General features: G+C 37.0%; 1 pseudogene; it reads left to right on the top strand.

Annotated features, from left to right (window-relative positions):
* Window positions 1-450: 450 nt before the first annotated feature.
* Window positions 451-21,177, top strand: LOC117020713 (ankyrin repeat domain-containing protein 17-like; annotated as a pseudogene).
* Window positions 21,178-22,710: the final 1,533 nt, after the last annotated feature.

Below are 22,710 nucleotides of genomic sequence, written 5' to 3'. Positions count from 1 at the left end.
TCATTTCCCATGTAGTTGCATTGTAGTATCAGATTATTGAGTTCTAATTACAAAATTTAACTGTGATGTATATTAAAAAGTCTTTGGGCTTCTTGTTCAGTTATTTACACATTTTATTGTGTAACACAAATAGATGGAACTCTGGTGAGATATAAGATTCAGAATAGTATTTTGAAAAATATCATAGAAGAGTAGAGTGATGGATGGCCCAGATGTCATCTGCATCTGTGTTTAGACTGTATGTTAATTATTCATTTCTGAAAACAGATGCAATGGCCAGACAAACTGCAAGTCCATTAGGGAAAGCCCGGGGGTCTGTGAAAATGTAGATCTATGAAAGGCTGCTTTTTATGGTCTTCTTAAGCACTAGATGAACAGCTATGAATTCTGCCAACTGGGCTGAGCTGGGAGTGCCCTTCTTGACCGGAGAGGTCCCTAAGGCTGGGTGGAATGCATGGCCCTCCCATGAGCTGCCTGGTGTACGATGGTGACACTGCCATCGGGGCAGAACATTGCCTCCCTGTCCACCTCAGACAGTTGAGTTTAGAGACTGTCCAGAGATCAAGTGGCCAGGAGCTTCAAGATTTCATAACTCCCGATAGAGGTTTGCCTGTATATACTCATAAGGGGCAAAATTAGGTCAGAGATTTATTGGAAAGGGGGTGGGAGCCTCTTTTGTTAGGGGAAATTTTCTCGAGGGGGACTTTTCTGGGGCAAGGGAGGCAGAGGGGCATAAGTCTGGTGTGTCTGGGTGTCTGGTTGAGAATTTCTTCCATATCTAGCGACCATGTCAATGCCTTCTAGTGCCTTGTGAATTATTTCCATCAGTCCCAATAAAATGTGGTAGCACTGCCCTGTAATTAGGGGAGTATTTTATAAAAAGAATTCTCTGGACTCAAGGTCAGATGGGCCTCTTCAGGGTTAGAAATAAAGAGGGGATCATTTGGGTCACTATGGTCATACAAATGATAAACCCACTGGGCCATGCCAATATTGCACAGCTGGCAATGGGTCTCATCTAATGTTTTCAATTCACTGTGAGTCTTAGTAATCACTATGATGGAGCACCCGACACGGCACCAGGCAGTAAATATGCAGGTGAAGACAGGGAGGGCCGTGGTACAAATATTGGTGATTCTCAGGGCTTCATCATTCCTTCTTCCTCTTCCTCTTCACTAGAGGCTTTAATAACCCTGCTAGCTTCGCCCCTGGTGTCAGGGGTGCCTCCTGAGGTGTGTTTCTTTGTTCAGCCCTGTTCAGGCAAAACCCAAGGGGGACTCAGAATCTGTGTCATCTTGGAAGAAATGGGCATAGAGCTCAGATGGCTCTTTGAGAAGGTTATGGATTTGACGGTCCTTAGAGATACCAGTCAGTTGCTGCATTTCTGCAACCATTAGAAAAATTCAGAGCCCATTCCAAAAACCTGCATTAACCTATCAGCTCCCTTCTCTCCTGCTCTACGAAAGCTTTAAAAAAGATTTGAATTTCAGTTAAGGTATATATATATATATGTATATGTATATATATATATATATATGTATATGTATATATACACACACACACACATGTATATATACTATTATATATATAACAATATATTATGTTATATATAATGTATATAAATTTATATATATATTATATAATACCATATATATATAAATATATTAAATCTCAGTTTCTACTTCCTGTTTATTTTTTCCTCCATTACCTTGACCTTACATGTTATTGGGAAAATTTGTGGAGGACATCCCTGTGAGTCCCCTTCATAGGTGGCTGCCCGCCCTTCCAGGGTGTCACAGTTGACCTCCCTGCCTCCACTATGTGATATGTACAGTCTTTGGGCAAGTCCCCAAGGCCTCTGGAGCATTATACCAGAGCTTTGGCGTGTTGGTATCCAAAATATATAAGGAACTCATATGACTCAATAGCAAAAATACCACAAATAATCTGATTTAAAAATGGGCAAAGGACCTGAATAAACTTTTTTTTTCCAAAGAAGACACACAAATGGGCAACAGGTATATGACAAGATGCTCAATGTCACTAATTATCAGGGAACTGCGAATCAAAATCACAATGCGATACCACCTCACATCTGTTAGAATGGTTATCATCAAAAAGATAAGTATGTGTGAGGGTATGGAGAAAAGGGAACCCTTGTGCAGGGTTGGTGGAAATATAAATTGGGTCAGCCACTATGGAAAACAGTATGGAGATTATTCAAGAAATTGAAAATAAAACTACCATGTAATTCAGCAATCTCACTTCTGGGTATATATTCAAAGACAATGAAATCACTATCTCGAAGAGGTTTCTGCACTCCCACATTCACGGTAGCATTATTTAAAATAGCCAAGACATGAAAACAAACTAAATGTCCATCAGTGGATGAATGGGTAAAGAAAATATACGAGGTCTGATATTTAAGTTCGTGAACTTGTTGCAACAATGTTGCTAACCTTTTTTGATATCAGAGGGATTGTTCGTTATGAATTTGCACCAACTGGACAAACAGTTAACCAAGTTTACTATTTGGAAGTGCTGAAAAGGCTGCGTGAAAGTTAGACGATCTGAACTTTTCTCTAACAACTTGTGGCTCTTGCATCACGACAATGTACCAGCTCACACGGCACTGTCTGTGAGGGAGTTTTCAGCCAGTAAACAAATAACTGTATTGGAACATCCTCTCTACTCACTTAATTTGACCCCCAATGGCTTCTTTCTTTACCCAAATATAAAGGAAATATTGAATGGAAGACATTTTGATGATTTTCAGCACATCAAGAGTAATATGATGAGAGCTCTGGTGGCCATTCCAGAAAAAGAGTTCCAAAATTGCTTTGAAAGGTGAACTGGGCACTGGCATTGGTGCATAGCTTCCCAAGGGGAGTACTTCAAAGGTGACCATAGTGATATTCAGCAGTGAGGTATGTGGCACTTTTTCTAGGATGAGTTCCTGAACTTAATTGCCACACCTTGTAGATGTAATAAAATATTATCCAGACATAAAAAAAGATAATCATGCCATTTACAAACACATGGATTAACCTTGAGAGCATTATACTAAGTGAAATGTCAGAGAAAACCCAGTACTGTATGATCTCACTTATATGTGAAATCTAAAACAACTGAATTCATAGAAATAGTACAATGAATGGTGGTTGCCAGAGGCTGGGGGTGGGATAAGTAGGGATATGTTAATTGAAGGGTACACTTTTCTAGGTATAAGATGAATAAGTTCTGAGGATGTAATGTACAGCATGATGAATATAGTTAATGGTACTGTGTTATATACTTGAAAGTTGCTAAGAGAGTGTTCTCACCACAGACAAAATAAAAGGTAATTACGTGAGGTGATGGCGTGTTAACTAACCTTACTGTGAATATCTTTTCACAATATATACATATATCAAGTCATAATTTTATATACCTTAAACTTACACAATGTTATATGGTAATTATAGCTCAATAAAGTTAGATAATAACTAAAAAAAGATCCAACTTCATATACTGATTTAAGCTTGAATTTTTTCTTACTACAAAATTTTGAACACCTTCCTATTTCAATAAAATAGGATTAATTATTACTTTTAAGGTATATAGTACTTCATCGTATGAGGCATAATAAATTGCTCAACCTTATTATTGTTGAACATTTAGTTTATTTTTATTTTTCACTCTCAAAAACAGCGCTGTGGTTAACATCTTTCTAAGTAAATCTTTCTATCCATCTGTATAATTTCCTTTAGATAAGTTGTTAGAGAGAGATTCCTGAATTAAAAGCTATACATTGTGTGAAGGTGTATACATATGTAAGAATGAAGGAGGTGCCTGGAGTTAGAAAGACATAAGTTAACACCTACATCTACCAGCTCTGTGACCCGGGGACAGTACCTTTTAACTTACTGTGCTTTAGTTTTCTCATCTATACTGAGAATAAATAACAACCTGCTGCATATGTTGATGTGAGAAAATACATGTGAAGTGCTCAGCAGTGTCAGGCATATAAGTCCTTGTTGAAATATGTATTACCATATTTAAAATTATGTATTCTTAGGTATAAATTGCCATGGATATTACAATGCAATGGTCTTAGAAGTAGCAGTGAGGCCCATTCACAATTCTGAATTACTCTAACAAAGGCTACACATAATGGATGAGCTGAGATATAGGCAAAGGTCACACAACAAAGAGTGTCTTCCAGGCCAAAAGGTGGAAGAGATTACTAGACTGCAGCCTAATCAATGGTGTGAACAAAGCTAAAGAGTATGATAACAGAAGGGGGGCGGTCAATTCTGAAATAGGAATATTGAGAAGGGGTTTGAGAGCTACACAGTCTGGGAGCAAAGGTGCCTGTGAACTGAATGTTTGCTCAGCAGCTCTGTCCCTCTAGTGGAGAGGGGTGGACTACTATCCCAGCTGGTTGACAATAAATGTGAAAACCGTCTAGTTCACTCCCCTTGCTTTATTCCCAGGTTTACTTACTCACCTGATCATATTCTCCCTTCCCATGTAAACTTTGCTATAGAGAAATGAATGCCCTGACTGAATCTAAGAATTCCAGCCCATATGACAGTTATATTTTAAGAGTAAATCAATATTCTATTTTATATAAAAAAAATGTTATTGTGAGAATTATACTTAGAAAGTACACACGGAAATCTATTGGAAAACTTAAAAGTAGTCTGCACAGTATTATGTTGGCTAGAGCTCACCATATTCAGGAAAAAAATCTGCATGAAAGCAAAATATCTTTCTACCTTCTTTCCTTTCACAAGTTCATTGAGTGATGAGTCTGGGGCAGGCATGGCTCTGGGCACTTAGCATACAACAGTAAAAAAGTTCAATGAGTCCTTCTTCCCAAGTATAATAATCACAACAGAAGCCATATAATAATAAACTAAAGTAAATCTCTCTAGAGCTAAACTAATAGTTTAATGGTTACTTGCCACTTGCAAACTAATTGAATTTTAATTTTATCACACATGAGTTAAAAAGCAATTTATCAAAAGAAGCAATCTATCATGGCTTCTAAATGATCTTTCAAGTAGAATCTTGAGGAGCACAGTAGTAGATGCTGAATGAATTCCATTATGGTTCTGGTGTCTGATAATTCTGTATTTTCCCTCAAAGAAGGAATTAAACAAAATTAATTAGAACTAATTAACTAACAACAAAATTTAAAATATTAAGCTATTCAAGAGTTATAAATGCATATCTTATCTCCCATCTGACCAAATATTTTTTGGCCAGAATAGAAAATTTCAGCATTTGATTCAAACTCATAAAAAGATCTGAATGGCTTTATTACAGATGCATTTCACAAATTAATTAACTGTCTTCAAAATGTTTTGTGGGAGACACTGTCGGAGGGTGTGAGTAGCAGAGAAAGAACCGGTAGGCCAACATGTCCTTCCTAGAATTTTGTCAGATAAAATAGATTATGAAGTGATGAAGAAAATGTAAAAGAATCAGAGTTTACATTAAGCAGAAAGAAGATTTTTAGAAGAATAAGTTATTGGAGCATTAGTAAGAAGGAAGTTAAAGTTAGAATGGATTCTGATGAAGCTAAGAAAACCAAACCCAAGTTTTGCTAAGCCTCCTTTGCTCGCAGAAGCATCCTTTTCTCTTCTGCCTTACAAGGTTACTGTCTGTAGCTGGTTGAAACTGTAATGGTCTGTGACATAGTTGTCTTGCAGGGATTTTTGATTCCCCTCAAGACTTACCACCACCACAGCACAGATCTCAGAGTGAAGTCTGTAAATGAGAGCTCTATTCTTGTGCAAAACTCAATCAGCTTTTTATTCTACTTTTCTATATGACCTGAGAACCCAGACTCACTAGACTGATTTAGAAAGACAAAATCAAATAAACAATGGTAAAGCCACTGGCTAAAACCAACAACAAAAACAAAACATAAACTAAAATGATTTTTTAAAAAAAATTACTGAAGGGGGAAAAACAATAAACAAAAAAAGGTAATGTATCTATGAACAAGAATGAAATACTATACAAAGAGCAGTCAGAGAATAAAAAAGAGCTCATGGGAATTAAATATATAACAGCAAAAAGGAAGACAAACAGTAAAATATTTTGAAAGATAATATCCCAGAAAATATCCCAGAAAATAGATAAAAAGACAAGTATGTAAACTAGGGGCAAAAGGATACGAAGAATTAGAGGATTATTCCAGTGGGGCTCACATCCATATAATAGAAAAAGAGAATAAAGAAACAAAAGAGAAAAATTGTCAAAAGTAGTTCAAGAAAATTTTCCTGAGCTGAATGACCTAAGTTCCCATATGGAAAGTGTTTCACAGAGATGCCCTGTAAAATAAATGAAACAGATCCATGAGAGTATATCACTGTGGAATTTCAGAACATTCAGAACAAGAATATTCTAACTACTTCCAAGAATAAAAAACTTAGCTTAAAAGGATAGACACAAAATGCAATTGAATTTCTCATTAGCAAGACAACAATGAATCAAGGTTCATGTATCCTTTATCTGGAAACTACTGGAAGATATATTCCACTAAAATAAGAGGACATCCAAGGGGGAAGAAAAGAGATATAAAATATTGAAGAGACATTTAGGCCGTCTGCAGGATTACGGTCTTAAGGTCTCAGGATGATGACCTGTGCAGCAGATCCAGAGGGTGTGGAGTTCATATGGGACTAGATCAGGAGGCTTCAGGAAAGTTGTCTCCAAAAGATGAAATTAACAGAGTGCACCAAATGTATTTCAACTTAATGAGAGCAGAGTTATACAAATAGGGGACATATGGGAGACGGATTAATTATAACTACATAGAAAACTAAGCAAACAATAGAAGACTCCAGGGAGGAAAAGAGTTGTACAAGTCACAAAAGTATACACGACACAGCTTAGTGCTAAATATTCAACCAACCGCAATGGTGATGTACAAAGTGGGGAAATTAGAAGTGTGTCTACGAAGTATATAATGATGGAGAATAAAAAGTAATTTCATCTTCCAGAGTGCCAAATCCATAGATTATGCCTAAAATGGAAAACTTAGGGAGTGGCAGTCTAAATAGGTTACACAGGGGTAAGCATCCTAAAGAATTAAAATTGTTGCTTAGAGGGTGAAATGGAGATGAGGGGTCTAAGGCAGCTATCTTTTTCTTGGAAGGTCATGTAGAACTTGACTAAAATATGTGTTTGACTCCTTAAAATGTGTGCTTGAACTTTGTAGAACTGTTTGACTAAATATGTGCCCATATAGCTTTGATAAAAGTTTAAAAAATTAAAGATACACAATTTATTCAAAATGAGTAAACATTTCTGAGTATGCCTAAATGAGGTTTTAGGAGATTAACCACAAACTAAGATAAATGAATGGATAATTAAAATCAAATACATTAGAGTTTACATAATTTAATCTAAGTGTTATTTATCTTAAACTCAGTCGTTTAACAATGAATCATTAATAATGAATAGATGACACTAAAAAGGAAGAACTTGTTTTTTAAGTCATCCATCTTTATTTATTTTTTTGTCCAATTATGCAGAGAATGATTTTTCCAGATGTCATCATTTGCTGTAGTCTGGTGAAGTACTTCCCTGGATATCTTGACACTCAGGACGATTTTTCTTGTGACCCTCCAGGTTGGAGATGGATATCCCTAATACTCTTATCTAGATATGTTAAGTTCACTAAATTTTTATACAAAATTCTTTCATCCAAATCAGTGGCATTTTGACCAGTCACTGTAGCCTTTCTTTTTTTGTCCCTATAAATGCTGGCCAGCTTGAAAGTCTAACATCAAAGCATAAAGACTGTAATCATGTGTTGGAAAGAAAAGCCATCTGAAAATAGTTATTTCCCCCCGACCTGATGTATAGGTTCTTGTGAAAATGTTCCTGTTATTTTTAAGACTGCCTAAGACTGAAATCGTTTTCCTCGTTGAACAAACGATGGAGAATGAATACATGCAGGTCAGGGTCCTAGTTTATTTGATTAACTTCAGCCAAAAGATAAATTATATAGTTATGTGACATCTAAAAGTCGCTTGGATAAAACTGGGTACATGGTGACCTAGAAACCTTTAGACTTTGTGAAATAGGAGTAAGTGTGACAATGTAAACCCCTTTTCTCCTCGTGGTCAATTCTCACTGGATCAAAATAACCATTATGTTAGCCTCTGTGCTTCTGTCTGCCCAAGCTTTTTTCATTTAATCAGATGTGCCTTTAGAAACTCCATTTTCCTCCTCTTTATCTTTGTTTCCTAAAGATAACTTTTTGGGGGGGCTAGAATATCTTGCATGTATTCTGTCTTTCCATTTGGCAATAGATGAAACAAAGAAAATTTTACTGGAGACATGAGGACTCATGGTTCCCACAGCAGTGACTTGTCGATATCATGCTTATTAACACAGTTGAATTAGGATTTATAGTCAACTTTTTCCAAGATGCATTAAATAATACATAGGAAAGTCTAAAATTAAACAAGCTTATCCATTCTAGACATTAATTGATTAACAAGCAATGTATTTAACAGTTTTAGCCCTATGTGAATACTAGTAAATCCATTAAGATAAAGAATCCTTCCTTCATTTAACCCTTCTTTCCTTCTATTCACCGTTATTTCTTACTGCATGTTTTTTTTCGCTGGTAGAAGGAGAACAAAGAGTGGAGTGTAATTTTTCTTCTCACCACTGTGGCGTCCTTGCCTCCATTACAAAGTAGAAAATCCTTCCAAAGGAATACTTATTGTCTCCAGAGTCCCTGGTTATAACAACTCCTGTTGAATTACCTAATATCTAATTAGTCCATTCATTCAGGTAGAATCCCAAGTTTCTTTCTAAATAGACTTAGAGTCTAGACCAATACTTCAAAAACAGAACATTTCACTTAATAAAGATGTGTCTAAGAGTGAAGAAAACTTTGTTATATCATAGGCTTAGCTATTGTTTTGTTAACTTTGTTAGGTAGAGGTTTAACTGATTGGGGAGTTTTTGTTAGAGAAAATAGGCCTGGGGGACTATTTGAAGTAGGATAAGAAAATTGCTTTTGTACTTTCCTAAGTCTGGTCAGAATGAAAGAATAAGAATAAAGGATAAGAATGAAAGAATAAGTTGAAAATATTCAATTTTTTTACTCTCCAGAATTAAATATTGTAAAACATTTGGAATAATGAAATAATTTATTCCATACACAGATAAACAGTTTTGAGTGATGATGATAACCCGGTGATTTGCTTGATTTATGTCCTGTGCATCAACTTTTTAACAAAAAGACAATGAAGTGCTTTTGTCATTGTATTTGATGCAAATAATTCAGGCAAAAGTTGCCCCCTGACAGTCTTATGAATATCAACGTTGTGAATATATAACGCGTCCTATGCAAGGGTTCGTTCAGGGAAAGGGACAACAATATTATTTACAGTTCACTGAGTAACCTTTTGAATTTTACTTTATAGTCCACAATGTTCTATGAAGTCATTTCTTTTTCTAACGTAACCGAAGGGCAGTTTAGAATGTATTTGTCAAATCAATTCAACCACAATACTCTATTAATGCTAATGATGCTAGTGGAGTGTACATTTCATTGTCATGAAGATTCTGGGAAACCTAAGGGAGAGGCCACGCAAAGCTTTTAAAAAACTTCTCACTGGCATTTTCCTCAGGCATATGACCTTGCCCCTACTGGAATGCTATAAAAAAATAAAAGAAACTCTCACAAAATTTTCCGTATTTTGTTCAATAAAAGATCCATTAGCATAATTTTTTAAATTGAAGAATTTGAAACTTCAACGTTAGTGGGTGTCACATAAAAAGGAAGCAATTGTATGTAATGCTAATTGACAAATTTAATATACTTTGATTTATTTTAAAAATATTGGCACCTACTATATTCAAGTCCTGTGCTAGTATGTGTACAGGGATAGGTCAGCCACAACTTGAACCGCCAGTCCTTATCTGCCTACAGCCAACTGTTTTACCAACTTGACTATGATTCTAATTAAGTAAGTTATTTCTCATGAAAGGTAGGGCAATTCACATCTTTGCATGCTAATGGACAGATGGCATCAGGGAAAAGGCCTCCATAATTATTGACGGAGGCAAAAATGGTAATTATGGAAAGGCAATCTTGAAATAGTCTTCTGAGAGGGAGTGCAATATGTCACATGAATCTTCATTTTGAGTAGCAAAAGTACAATAGATTTTGGAAATTAATGTTTGTATACAGGCAGTTTCTAATTATTCATCCTCGTGATCTTTATGGGCTGCATAAGTTTCAAAGAAAATCATGGGTTTACTATAATTACTAAGTTACAGGAAAGTTTTACTTGGCTAGATAAATTATCAGGAACTACACATACCTTCACCGCTTATGTCTGAGCCAAGATCGAGCCAATCCTCTGAAAAATGGATCACATAGCTCTCTTGGTCCAATTTTCCTACAATGGTGATTGACTCTGTTTCACAATTCCAAAAGTCACTGAAAGTTGTGTTTGTGCAAATTTCGGAAGGCTCCTGGCCCAGAGGATAACTTGAGGCAAGGTTGTGTCATCATGTGTTATCAAAGGCTCTGCAAAGATTTACACGTGAACCCGCCCATTCCCACCAATAATTGCTTCAAAGGGCAACAAGAAAACAGAAGTTGGGAAAATGAAATCTAAAACAATTTTTAAAAAATATGCAGGATGTCACCCCAATAAATTAAAAAAATATATATATGCAGGTGATTTCAGTGAACAAAGACCGAAACTGAGTGGGCTGTTCATTGAAAATTTTGGTGTTTGTTTCCTAATATAATTAACATTTAACGTGTTTTTACTTTTCAAAAACAGAACCTAATAAAAGACACAAGTCTGGATATTGCACAGGATAAAGAAATAATCCCATAGCATAAATATGCTAGAATGAAGAAGTTGCCCCCCTTTACTGTTTCTATCAGTGAATAAAGATTAACCCTGATAGCAGACATTATGCAGCTTCTAAGTGCAAATGACCAGACTCAAATTAGAAACAATAACATTTGTGTGTAATAATTAGCACCTACTTCTATTACATAATTCAACCCTGTATAATTTACTATAAAGTAACATAGACAGTACTTTCTCCAGCAATAAAATAAAATTTCTACGAACTCTAAATAGATTGCATATTCCAATGTCTCCTAAGTCCTTTCAAAGTTCCAGTTTCCTCTTCTAATTCTTTGGTCTCACTTTTCTGATCATCTCTTTTATGGACTCCCAAAATTTCTCATTTCTGTAATCTTGGGGCTATTTTTTTGTTTTGTTTTATTTTTTGGTTTCCCTTCACAAAATAATTATATGGGATTTGTTGGAGTGGTTTGTCTTTTTCTCCTTTTAAATTGGCACCGGTTCTCCTGCTGTGGTACCATGTTCCACAAGGCATCTGTCTGATTTAATTCCTCTATGTCTTGCATCTCTGTATGATCTTTAAAATGTCTTTATCATTCGTAGTACAGATGAGGGATAAAGACATCAACAGTAGAGTCTCATTATGATTCTGACGCGCAATCGTGGGGACATGTTGTTCTAGTAAGCACATCAGATTCTTGGTGTGTGTGTGTGCTTGCACACACGTGTGTATGGTGTGGTTTTATAAAAACTGACCAAGTGGTTCTGAGGCATTTTCCCCCTTCCCTCAACACCCTTTCCCCATGCTGTAATCAATGATACAATGATCTTTTAAAGGTGAGAATTTCTTCTACTATTTATTTGGTTTTAATATCTGATGGCATAATTCTCCTCTTTGCCATTACTTTACACGGCTGTCTTGGTAGGGTCTATTTTTGCAGGATCTGTTTCTGTCATTTTTGGAAGTCCTTTCTCTTGCACACAGTTTTCCCACACAAATAAGAGAAATCAGAAGCATGTACCTCAATCACTTGATTTTAATATTGACAAACAAATAAAATAAAGCAAAACCATTAAACCTTGTGCTAACTGCATTAGCACCGAACAGGGTTTTAACTTTCCTCTTGTTATTCTAGAAGGCCATAGAAAAGGTTTTCTTCAGTGGCACCAGAGTTCTTGTTGTGTCCCGGTAATAATAGATGGCTACTAAGTTTGGCCTGGGAATAGCTTGACCACCCTTCTATAACTTTTTAAATTCTGTGTTTTCTCTTTTTTCTCCTAGTTTCTTTTTGTTCTGTTTTGTTTTTTACTCTTCTAAAATGTACTTCAAGGAGTTTCATTCGTTTAATTTACAACTTTACATATTCATTTACGTACTTTTAGAAGTTTTTTCTAATCATTTTCCGAACATAAAGACTTTTAAAATTCATTTTAATCTTCTTCACTAAACTGTAACCATATCCAGATACATTAAATAAATACTGTAAATCATTTTACCTCCGACATTTAATACTGTCTGGCACATTAATAAACTACTGAATAAACTGTATTACCATTTTTCTTAGCTGATTTGTTCACCTGATGTGTATTCCAACTTTTATATCAAATTTTTAAAACATATTTTAATGATTTCCTCTCTCACTTCTGTTCTTGGCAGTATTATATGTTATAAATATAATATATAGAATATATATTATATGTGATATATATAAAGTAATGGCAGTTTAAAAGGTTAAAAAATAATTGCACAAACTGCAATTATTTTTCACCAACCTAATATATTATTATGCTAATATATATTCAAAACAAAATTCAGAGCTTTACTTGATGTGCATGTTTTATTAAACGAGAATCAAACTGTCTGCGAACAGGAAGACTTGATGATTATCAGAGGTGTTTACAAGAAATACCCTCAGTTATCTTCCCTTGTGTTCGTGAAACAAGCTAGATTGAGTTTCTCTTACATGGCGTCAATGGTTTTGTCTGCTTGAGAGATTTTCAAATCTGGGCTCCATATTACTTTATTTTCACTAGATCTATGTCATATACTTAGGTTCAGACTTGGTTTCGAATTATCTTTGTTGTCTTCAGTAGTCATCTGGCTTTTATTTGGCGCTGTTCTTAAGAGTGAAGGCACGGTGGACAAATGCCATTAGGAACATGTGCTCAGATTCTGCCTTGACTTATTTACATTTCTTTCCTCACCAGCATATTCAGGATGACAATGCTGCACCCAGATTTCTCATCAATGTCTTTAGATACCTTTGCAATATTTCTGGCACCCACTAACTGCATGGTCTTGAAGAGAAAATGATGGCTTTAGAAAAAGCTTCACTTTCTTTTCTTTTTTTTTAATCCAACTATAATAAATATTCTTTTCGTATGGTTAGTGTATTTTAGCATTTCTCTCAAGTTTATCAAACATGTGTTTTCTACTTGCTTTGACTGTATCTTGTGTCTAAGTGCTCTGATGTTTTTTTCTACATATTTTAAACCTCTCTATCTCCTAAACAGAAGCATTAAAAGAATTTCACTGCTACTTTAGCCTCACCGTATTACTTATTTCACCTTTCTCTGAAGAGCTGCAGGAAATGTGTGTTAAAGGTTTGCTCAGGAAAAACAAATCACAATCAAAGATGAAGTTTCAAAGTACAATCAAAACCACAAAAAAAAATGTGTGGAATGATGCAAATTGCCAAATAGAGGTGTGGAGTCAGTAGTTCTATATCTCAATCTTGGATCTGTCACCCACTGTGTAAGCTACTAAACCGACCAGCCTAAGTTTCCTCAATTATCATTTCCATTATGAGATAACCTTGTCAAACTCCTGGCACTTACAAACTGCTTGACACTTACAAGGTGCTTCTGTACAACTCAACCCACAACATTGTGTCAGGCACAGGGTCTGACCCTAGCAAGATGAAGGCGAAAAGACATACTCCTGTCCTCACAGAGTTCGCAGTCTTCTTTGGTTCCCTCCATACCTTGGAACCCCTTCCCTTCAAATCATGGTGCCCTCCCAGTGAAAAAAGAAATGCTGATGAGCGATGTTCTCCAAATCTCACGTTAGAGAAGTTCTTGATGTGAGGTTACTGGATGAAGTACTATGATTTAGAGAACATTTTATTAATAGAACTGCGAGCACAGATGGCCCAGTGTTCTTTTTCAGGGGCAGCTTTCTGAACCACATCCATGGCAGCTGGTTCCCATGACAAGGCCTTTATCAGTGGGAGAAGGAATCAGGTGGCATGGCTCCATTTCAACTGGGTGGTGCCCCACGGAACGGCACACATCTATTAGCATAAATGTACTGCTTTTTGAAACAGATTGTTTTGTGATTCTCCTGCTTTTTCTTTACAAAGCGAGGTTTCATCTGCTATTAAGGTTAGCTTAATTACTGTCTTTCGAGCTCATCTTTTGCTTTGGTGTGATTTATCAATGCCATTTGTGTTGCAGATAGACATGAAATTAAAACTAAAATAAAAGTTAAAATGTGCTTGAAAAATAGCATCGTGTGATATGACGCCATGGAACAAGCAAACATTCTAACGCTGCCAAGTCTGGTTTAAGTTAGCACCATGTTCAGCACTGTTCTTTGTCAATTGTCACACCATTAAAAAAAAACACAAAAAACATCTCAAACGGGGAAGTCTCAGTGTTAACTGAAAATTATATTCATTTGTTGAGATGGAGCAACAGAATGGGCCAGAGGGATTTTGACTGTTTTGAATATCGGTATGCCAGAGAACTATTTTAAATACTGTTACAAAACAAAACAATAACAACAAACTTTGATGACTTTCTGTGCTGGAAATTTCTTATCGGCTGCAGGAGTCACAAAACTTTCAAATTGAAATTTCCTCCACTGTGAAGTCATTTTGTCAGCCAGTTTGTCCACAGGCTTCTTTTCCACTGGATTCCAGGGATGGGTTTAGTCATGACCTTCGATTGGTGGGGGTTGTTGTGATGGCTGTGGTCAGAGAAAAGAAGAATAAGGGGTCCTAGTTTAGTGTTCGCCTAATATCAAAGCTACCTAGAAGAACTTTTAGTAAAACACATATTTCTGGGCTCTGTGCCCAGAGATTCTGATTTTGAAGGTCCAGTGTGGGGCTTAGGAGTATATATTATTGTGAAACTCCTTAGGTGATTCTGATAACGAACCAGAACTAAAAACTTCCTTAAGAAAATGTGCTTCTGGTCTAACTTCTCTTAACTAGGCTCCTGCCTTCCTTATCTTGTCCCCCATTTCTAGTTACTAAATCCTGGTGCCCAAATTCTTTTTGATACAATACCTAGAACACTTTAAAACTGTGGCCTTTACTTTGCTCTTTCCAATTGTCTTTCTCCTTATATTTTCGTCTAGAACAGAGTCCTAAATAGAATCTAGATCCCAAATAGCCCAGACCGTATGAGAGGTGACAGGATGCTGGTTGCAGGCTCCCCTGGACCTGCGTCTCGTCTGCACTGGGGTTTCCTGACACTGTTTGTCCACCTGCCTGTCAAAACATCTTCTTTTGTCATATCCGATGTCCCTAACCTCAGCTACTTCTCTGCACCACCACTTGTTGCTTGACATCAACTTCTTGGATCAGGATTCTCAGATTTAGGGTTGCATATGGCTCATCTGCAGTGTTGGTTAAGTAGATTTTGTCACTCATTCACCACAGTCAATAAATCAGAAACTCTGGGAATTCGTCCTAGGAATCTTGTTTTTTTAGAAGCACCGGATAATTCTGATGAAGTTACTACTGAACAATATTTTAACAAGGAGAACTTCTAGCCAGGCTCATTACGCTGAGTTTGTTTCCTATTTTGTAAGTACATCTTACTTAAGTCTTAACTCATTTAATTTTAATGCATTCAACTACAGTTAACATGCCATGCACCTGGCGGTGTGATGAAATGCGACAGCACTGAATTCAATCAAAATATCATCGCTGCAATTTCTGATCCTCTACAATTGAGATTTTCTGAACTTTGCTTGCTTTCTGTTTCTTTCTTTTGCTTGTCACCATATCCAATCTTATATTATAGATATTTATTCATTTTAGAAACTGTTAACTCCTTGAGGGCAGGCTCTGGGTCTGGGTTATCTATTTCCAATGCATGGCACAGTGACACAGAACTTGCCACATAGTAGGTAATAAAAAAACTACCTTTTGAATGAAAGATAGTGCTGGAGGCATGAAGTAGTTATGTGATTTCCAGAGGTTATTCTGTTGTTGTTGTTTGTTTTTTTTTTTTTTTTTTTTTTTTTTAGAAAGTAAAAATACTTTATTTGAAAATGTCGGTAAAAAGGAAAATCTAAAAAGAATAGTTGGCTATAATGGTGAAAAGGGAATATTGTAAGAAGGATGATAAAAATGACAATGCTGAGTCTTTCCATCTTGTCACAGGTTTCACTAGGAGATTGCTGATAGACAAGATTTGGGAATTACTTGAGTTAGACAGCAGCCAAACTGGGTTCTTAAAAACAGTGCATGCAGTATCTTAGTCTCTGTAGTAGTTGTCCATTTGTAGGTGAAAACAAACCAAATCAACTAAAGTTCAGAAACTGACTCCTCAGATTTTTTTCAGAATGTTTGAAACACTTTTTTTAAAGAGTGTCCTCAAAGTTGGACATTGTTGTTCCATTTCAATACAGAGACCTAAGTTTTTTCAGAGTGCTCAATGAAAATCTAAGAAGTAAAAGTCCAACCCAACTGAATATTTCTCCTGTAGTACAGGTGATAACCAGGCTGGGACTCTCAGTTTGAAGTATTTCTTTTCCTTTTCATCCAGGAAATGGACTAAAATAAATGTTTGTCTTGGTTCCTTCACATATTTCTTTCTCCTGTCAGAAATGGCATGCAACTTTCAGAGTGATGTGGTAAAAACGAAACCACAGGCATCTATTTCCAAGAAAAATAGCCAGCATCAGAAAAATTCTACTTATTGTCATTAGAAGCCCTTTGGCATTTGCCAGTTGGAGGAATGGGATATGGGAGTAATGCAACTTGATCGCAAGACCCCAATGAAAAAGTCTATTAAACAATTTTCATGTTCAAAGGTCTGAATGTAAAGTGCACAAGGAAGCTTTCAAAATGATGAACTCAGCCAATGTACTTAGTTTAGTCTCCCCGACATTATTTCAACCCACTCTCTTCTATTAGTCAAGATCCAGTCAAGAAAGAGAAACCACACCAGTTAATTTAATAAAATTTAATATGAAGAATTGTCAATCAAGTATTAGAGAATTGAAAATTCAAATTGGTAGATTTAGTGATTCACAGAGGTAGTAACCACAGGAAGTCGGTTCACCCCTGTGGCTGGGATGAAAGAGAATAGACTGGGATTATTCAATGTCAGAGTTGATAGGAGAGCTGTATAGAGTTGTGACCCACACTTATGAGGAAGGGGATTTCTGACTACAACTGGTACTCCAGGAACTTGCAAGAGGGCACCCAGGGAACTTGTGAGGCCTCAACGTGACAACATGAATGAATTAAAATCTCTGTTCTTGTGAAGTCCACAAGGTAGCATGGCAAGTAATACGATATGTGAAAGCAATTTGCAATAAATTTTAGATTTGTATTTATCATGACCATTCAAATAAGGTATTCTGGGGTAGCCTGGATTTCATGTCCTCTGTCCCATTGTTGAACTGTGTGATGGACTATAGGACTTGATTTTCGGTTTGGAATATATAATAACCAGCTACAGTCAGTTATTAAATTTACTTGACGAAGACCTAGATTTATTAAAAGTAATATAAAAGTTTCAGAGTCCCCCTCATTGGTATTCAAGATCTGTTTATTCAGTCTCACTTTCCTGAGCTGACTTCAAATTGTTCTCAAGGCTACATTAGCTTCCTGGAGATTGGATAGGGTAGAGTTGGGAGGGGTTAGAGGGTACTGCTGCTGCATACCTTCTGAGACATTTCAGACACACTGAGCAGAGACTGAATTAAGTTATCAAATACATGAAAGAAAACCTAAGTTGTTTTACTCAGTTTGTGAGTCTACATTTTTGCCTCATGGGCAAGAAACTGTTTATTACAAAGTTTGAGTCAGAAAACTGTCCATTACGAGTCCACCAATTATGGATATTTTCAGGTGGGAAATAATTTCATATCAATCTTTCTCAGCTCTGTTTGTACACACAGGAGGCAAAATCAATATTTGTACTTCGTTTGATTATGAAAGAACACAACATCAAAGTACAAAATGATGGGCACAGAGAATACTTCCTCTTGATTTAGGATAACAATTTTTGCTGCACCATCTCAACCCAGAAATCAGCTGATTCACATAAATGTCACATAAGTATTCTGCATTTTGTCAGAAAATAAATATACTATAAATATCTGCAGCCAGGATTTCTCCCTGTAATTAGTTTCTCATTATGCAGCTCACCCTTCAATCCACTCAAATAGTACTTTATGTTAATTGCATAATATTTCATTGTTAGCATAATGTGCAATAGTGTTTTCACCATTTAAAAGAAGTTGGATACTTAATCTAGACCGTTTGTAAAATGAAGCACATTGCCTGGCACAAAGTATTTATAAAGTTTTGGGTGATTTATTGAATATTGTTACAATTAAAACACAGGTACATTTTAAGTGACACATTTTATCAATGTGATATATTACTCAACAATTTGCCTCCTGAATAGCCCAGTATTTTTACTGATTTTTCATTATTACATATAAAACTATAAATAAAGAACACTAAAATTGCTTGTGGAATTTAATGAGGTGACTCATCAGAAGTCATGAATTATAAACACAATCTATATTTAAAACATTTATGGTCTTTTTGCAATTATTTGCATCTTCCCAAGAGCAATTCTTCTTATTAATAATAGTACTACTTAGTAGTAAACCTTTTTGAGTCTTTCCTGTGTGACAAATTATATACTAAAATCTTTACATGATTATTTCACTTAATACAGCATGTTTATAAGTAAGAGTCCATCATTTTTCCCACTCTGTAGATTAAGAAAACCAAGGTTTAGAGAAATTAAGGAAATTTCTAGAGGTCACCCAATTATTACATGGTAGAGCCAACATTCAAGGACCGATATACCTGACACCAATATTCATTTTGTTAATCACTGTACTATATGTGGTAGAATGTAATGTCAGAAAAAAAAGGGGTCCTTTCCAACTGTAATAGAAGACCAAATATTTTCAGAAATGAACTTGAGTTGGAAGTGAAGCATAAAATAAGACATATACAAAAACAACTGGAATATGGAATCTAAAATTCAGAGATGGAATAACTGAATAGGCCATTGAGTCAGGATTAGAAACAAACAAAAAACTTTCAGTTCTATGCAATGTGAGTAGCACTTAAAAAACGTGATATCAGGAAACTTAATTTTGCAGGGGTTTGACTGCCCAACATCCCTTCTCTTGGGAAAGCACCCCTTTCCTGTTCTGTCTGGTTTTCCTGGGACTGTCAATAATAGCTCTCTGCCACCCTTCCCTGCCCCCATCATTGCAGAGTTTGGACAAAGAACTCTCCTTCCATTAGCACAGACATGTAGGTGCATAAACACACACTCATGCATGCGCATACACACACACACACACACACACACATAGCAATAGTGAGGTATCAAAGAACCGGGTGCCTGATTGATACCAGCCAATCAGTGTCCTCTGGAATTACGATTTGCATTTGGGATCAGAAGCTGTTTCTGTGGTTGTTCGTAAACTGAGACATTTTGAACCTAAGCTGCTAGTGGCTACCTTAGTTGGCCCCACAGAATGAGGTCATCAGTTCAGAGGAAAGCAGAGAAAAGGCAGAGCTGACGATATCATTTGAGTTCTAGGAGTCAAGCCAGAGCTACCCTTGACTTTCCAGTGATGTCAACCTTTGAACCAACAAGTACCTTCGAGCCATTTTGAGAAAAAAACTCATCAGTTCATTCTACCGAGTAACAGCCTCCGGGATCTGTTTCTCAGGAGCCAAGACCACCTCTTCAGCAGTCTCAGGCTCCTCCCCCGGAGGTGAGGATGACTGTTACTCCTTTAGAAACAAGTTCTGCTCCAGTGGCAATGCCTTCTACTGCCCATGACTTACCCTAGGCCTCAGACACAAATGGGATTCTCGCAGCCTGCTGCTGAAATGGAAACCCCTTCTGTTAGACCACCCTCTCCTGGCACTGCTGCCCCTCACAAGAACCCAGCTCCAGTGCAGAATTCATCTGCTGCGGTCCTCAGTGTCAGTCACATTAAAAGACCTCACAGTGTCCCCTCTTCTGTCCAGCTACCTTCCACCTTAAGTACACAAAGTGCTTGTCAAAATTCAGTACATCCAGCAAATAAGCCTGTTGCTCCCAATTTCACTGTGCCCTTACCATTTGGGCTGTTTAGCACATTGCTTGAGAACAGCCCTCCTTCTGCTCATGCCTTCTGGGGAGGATCTGTTGTTTTATCTCGGTCAACACCAGAATCTATGCTATCAGGAAAATTCTCATATTCGCCAAATTCAGATTCTTTCCATCAGTCGGATACTTCCAAAGCTCCAGGTGTTAGACCACCATTACAGAGACCCGCCCCGAGCCCCTCAGGGATTGTCAGTATGGACTCGCCATGTGGTTCTGTAACACTTCCTTCTACACATTTGGGAAACTTTGCCTCAAACCTTTCCGGAGGTTGACCCCATGTTCATCAGCATCAAGTGATTCTCCTGCCCAGTCAGTGTGCTCCAGAGTTCGTGCACCTTCTCCTGCCCCATCTTTAGTACCTTTAGGGTCAGAAAAGCCCAGCAATGTCTCGCAGGACAGAAAAGTTCCAGTCCCTATTGGGACTGAATGTTCTGAATGTATCAGGCAAGCTGGGACTTCAGCTCCATCCGTTATTGGGAGTAACTTGTCCACATCAGTAGGGCATAGTGGCTTCTGGTCCTTTGAAGGGATTGGTGGCAATCAAGACAAAGACTGGTGTAACCCTGGAATGGGAAATCAATGATTCATAGGCCAATGTCTGATCCAGGAGTGTTTTCACAGCACCAAGCAATGGAGGGAGAGAGTACAGGAATTGTAACTCCTTCTGGTACCTTCCATCAACATGTTCGTGCAGGATACATGGACTTTTCCTAAAGTTGGAGGTATGCCTTTTTCTGTGTATGGGAATGCAATGATTCCTCCAGTAGCACCAATTCCTGATAGTCTTGGAGGACCCATGTTTAATGGTCCTCATGCTGTGGATACTTCTTGGAACTCCCTGATAAAGATGGTTTCAAGCTGCACAGAAAATAATGGTCCTCAAACAGTTTGGACTGGACCTTGGGCACCTCACATGAACAGTGTGCGTATAAAACAGCCTGGTTGATGAGGATCAGCTGGTTAGCCTGCAAATTCCTTTTCATTCAGAGGAAATCACAAGTGGCTAAAAATAAAATTTATGCTCCCAAATCATTCTACTGATGTGCTTGACTGAAGTGTGTAGGCTTTTGCAGAAGAACTTATTAACTGACCTATTTTCTGTGAACACTTGTGACTGCCCATTCCACACCATCATCCGTTTTACCTTAGTTAGCATTTTTCTTATCATTTTTCTTTTCTTTTTTTCTTTCCCTTTTCCCCTTTGGACATAACTTCCTGTTGAAGTTGTTCTTTGATTGGTTGGTTTTAGCGCTTCTGTAAGCTGCTTCTGAGCAAACATGGAAATTTAGCAAAATTATATAAACTTGATCCTGAAGTTTTACAATGGCAAATAAATGCACAATTGTTTACATAACAACAACAACAAAAAGAAGTTGCACATCCTTGTTATGCATTAGAAAATGAGTGGATTAAATGCCCCTCCCAAACACCATCTACGTATTTCCTGCGCAGAGGTGTTTGTCTCTCTATCACTGAAAGTCAGGCTGGGATCTGGGATCAGATTATCTGAGCCTCCATTCTCTGGACCTTGGGTTTCACCTGTGAATATTAAAAATTTGCCATCTCTCATCCCACAATGTCTCTCTCCTTTCTATTCCTTTCATGCTCTACTTCGTCTTTATTACCAGCACTAATCTTCTGAAACACATATTTTACTTATTATTGCATTCTTTTTTGATTGTCAGCCTGTTCCCTCTAGAACACAACCTTCTTAATGCTAGCAATTTGTATTTGTTTCACCTTGATATATCCCAATTATGTAGATCAATGCCTGGAAAACTGTACACATTCGGTAAATATTTGTGGGATGCATAAAAGATCAGCACTGAGTTGAAATTTTAAGGGAGTTTATTGCCAGAAAATGCCAACATCTGAAAAGAGAAACATGGGTGCTCATAAGCAAAGGCAATCATCATGCCTTAAAAATAAACCAACAGGAAAAGAGGTGCTAGAGCGACACAGTCCTGGAAAGGGACACTTCCCTCATACTTCCTTCAGGTGTGGCAAGAAGGTCCTTAGAACAAGGAGAACTTTAATCAATCCGATTATCCCTGGAGGACGTCGTTCTACTACAGAGCAGTGAATCACCTCTCTTCTTCCCACTGGGATGTATGTTATGGACCACTTACCTCTCTGTGGCCCTACCCTTTTCTATTTTCCAAATGGAAGCTCTTATGGTGAAAATGATATTGTTTATCCTTTATTATGAAATTGTGAGCACATTGTGATGATCAGATTCATCATTTATCTCAAATGTTTTCCATTTGTTGGACCATGAAGACCCACATTTGGAACTTTCCAAGAGGAATTCACAGCCCACAGAGATCTTAAAGTTAGAGCAGAATTCAGGAACTAGACATGAAATTTTGGTGTCTCTCTTTGAGAAGAGGGTGATGCATTTTCAATTGGGCATAGGTATTTGAATGAGATAAGATGTGTCATTTTTGAAATTGGATACAGAAAAAAAGAGAAAAATGTG

The sequence above is a fragment of the Rhinolophus ferrumequinum genome, chromosome 3 (assembly GCF_004115265.2).
Source record: "Rhinolophus ferrumequinum isolate MPI-CBG mRhiFer1 chromosome 3, mRhiFer1_v1.p, whole genome shotgun sequence".
NCBI classification, from domain to species: Eukaryota; Metazoa; Chordata; class Mammalia; order Chiroptera; family Rhinolophidae; genus Rhinolophus; species Rhinolophus ferrumequinum.
This window is presented reverse-complemented; position numbering and strand designations above follow the sequence as displayed.